The following is a 3,390-nucleotide window of genomic DNA, read 5'->3' as shown; positions in this document are numbered from 1 at the left end:
ACAGCCAATTATTGCACAACTATATTCTACCCACCTCAAGACTCCGCTCCAATATAGAAGCATCAAGAAATATGGACCAATAGGCTTTCTACAAACACTTCTATTCAATACCCATTGTTTCTGTTCTGTCTTGTATTGATACTTTTAATACCCTATTAATATCCCCTGTTCTGTCTTGTGTTAATGCCACATCATCCTTCCCACCTCACTCAAATGTAGATATAATATCAGAGAGACGTAAGTTCTAATCAGTTGTGTATTTGTGAAGTCTTTGAAAATGTAATAAGTTTTACGAAACGCGCCCGTGTCGCGTCAGACTAGAAATAAAAATGAATTTTGGAGAGGTGATTTTGATTTACCTCCAACAGTGAAGCGTAATGTACGAAAGATTGAGAAAATTCGTGTTAGAATTATTAATCTTACTTTTTCGGTCATATTTAATAATATATGTCTACAGGAAAGACTGCTACCAAAATATACTAATATATATATATATATATATATATATATATATATATATATATATATATATATATATATATATATATATATATATATATATATATATATATATATATATACAGATATATATATAGATAGATAGATTATTTTTCTCACAATTCCGTTCTAATTAACTATTGGAGAATTTTGCTGGCGTAAAGAATTTTTTTTAGTTGATGTTCCAGTGGTCAGTTGTCGATATGAGTCAAGATACTGACCAATCGAACTAAAATGCACAGATTAAAATATATGAAATCATTTCAATTTTCCCAACAAGCAAAGTCGCAGAGGGAAATTTGTGAGTTTGCTGTATCGCTAATGAGTATGAGGGTCTAGGATATCAGATATTGATTAGCTGTTGATATCACAGTTTTTTTGATAATGATAGTTTGTTAGAAACGTCTAGGTGATTAGTAGAGTGTGTTTTAAGACTGGACTATTGACTGGAATGTGTTAAGATTTTGCAACTGTTGACTGGAATGAATTAGAATTTTGCATCATGCAAGATATTAAGTCGGACCGGTATTCACTTATAATCATTGCCATGTTGAGAGAACTAATTGGCATTCAGACTGTCAGTCTTAACTGTCACTCAGCCTGTCAGACCTGTCACTCAGCCTGTCAGACCTGTCACTCAGCCTGTCAGATCTGTCACTTAGCCTGTCAGATCTGTCACTTAGCCTGTCAGACCAAGCTGTCACTCAGCCTGTCAGACCTGTCACTCAGCCTGTCAGACCTGTCACTCAGCCTGTCAGACCTGTCACTCAGCCTGTCAGACCTGTCACTCAGCCTGTCAGATCTGTCACTTAGCCTGTCAGACCATGCTGTCACTCAGCCTGTCAGACCTGTTACTCAGCCTGTCAGACCTGTCACTCAGCCTGTCAGACCTGTCACTCAGCCTGTCAGATCTGTCACTTAGCCTGTCAGACCAAGCTGTCACTCAGCCTGTCAGACCTGTCACTCAGCCTGTCAGACCTGTCACTCAGCCTGTCAGACCTGTCACTCAGCCTGTCAGACCTGTCACTCAGCCTGTCAGACCTGTTACTCAGCCTGTCAGACCTGTCACTCAGCCTGTCAGACCTGTCACTCAGCCTGTCAGACCTGTCACTCAGCCTGTCAGACCTGTCACTCAGCCTGTCAGACCTGTTACTTAGCCTGTCAGATCTGTCACTCAGCCTGTCAGACCAAGCTGTCACTCAGCCTGTCAGATCTGTTACTCAGCCTGTCAGACCAAGCTGTCACTCAGCCTGTCAGATCTGTTACTTAGCCTGTCAGACCAAGCTGTCACTCAGCCTGTCAGACCTGTTACTCAGCCTGTCAGACCTGTTACTCAGCCTGTCAGACCTGTCACTCAGCCTGTCAGACTCAGCTGTCACTCAGCATACTCAGTGGCAGTAGTAGTAGCAATTGTCGAAGTAGCTGTAGAAGTAGCTGTAGTAGATGTCGTAGAAGTAGATATAGTAGAAGTAGATGTAGTACAAGTAACAGTAGTGGGAGTATACCTTATACTCTGACTCCTTCATTATCTCTACTTTCCAGTTACTATTCATTTGCATGGATATATTTCGTTATATCGGGGACAGGGAGCCATGAGTTCTGAAGCCAATATACATTCGAAAACTCTTGACAAACCTCCCCCCTTCCCCCCCTTGAAGGATTCGAAACCAGGCAGCTAGGGGTCTCCATTCCTCCCTCTGGCAGTCCAGTGCTGTAACCACTCATCCACCGACTGTCAAAAGTGTTGGGAAGTATCACTGAGAGCTACCCAGCACCCGACAACACTCGTGGCATTATTGGGCTCAGATATGCCCAATTCTTATTGGGTATTCTGCATATATATATACCCAAATGCATATATACATACTAGCCTATGCTATTTTGCAATATATATATATATATATATATATATATATATATATATATATATATATATATATATATATATATATATATATATATATATATATATATATATATATATATTTCTGAAATAGAACAACATCGAAATGATATCACAAGAGATAACTGAGTGTCGGTTTTAGACAATTTAATTTTTTTTAAACCAGAGCTGAAAAAATGAGAAAATGAACAGTAATACCAGACGAAGCAAACTGAAAAATGTGTGTATATATGTATATATATATATATATATATATATATATATATATATATATATATATATATATATATATATATATATATATATATATATATATTATTAAATATGACCGAAAAAGTAAGATTAATAATTCTAACACGAATTTTCTCAATCTTTCGTACATTACGCTTCACTGTTGGAGGTAAATCAAAAATCACTTCTCCAAAATTCATTTTTATTTCTAGTCTGACGCGACACGGGCGCGTTTCGTAAAACTTATTACATTTTCAAAGACTTCACAAATACACAACTGATTAGAACTTACGTATCTCTGCTATTATATCTACATTTGAGTGAGGTGGGAGGGATGATGTGGCATATAGTGATGTGGCATTAACACAAGACAGAACATGAGGGGATATTAATAGGGTATTAAAAGTATCAACACAAGACAGAACAGAAACAATGGGCATTGAATAGAAGTGTTTGTAGAAAGCCTATTGGTCCATATTTCTTGATGCTTCTATATTGGAGCGGAGTCTTGAGGTGGGTAGAATATAGTTGTGCAATAATTGGCTGTTGATTGCTGGTGTTGACTTCTTGATGTGTAGTGCCTCGCAAACGTCAAGCCACCTGCTATCGCTGTATCTATCGATGATTTCTGTGTTGTTTACTAGGATTTCTCTGGCGATGGTTTGGTTATGGGAAGAGATTATATGTTCCTTAATGGAGCCCTGTTGCTTATGCATCGTTAAACGCCTAGAAAGAGATGTTGTTGTCTTGCCTATATA

This window comes from Procambarus clarkii, chromosome 59, assembly GCF_040958095.1.
Source record: "Procambarus clarkii isolate CNS0578487 chromosome 59, FALCON_Pclarkii_2.0, whole genome shotgun sequence".
NCBI lineage: Eukaryota > Metazoa > Arthropoda > Malacostraca > Decapoda > Cambaridae > Procambarus > Procambarus clarkii.
Note: the sequence above shows the minus strand (reverse complement) of the source record.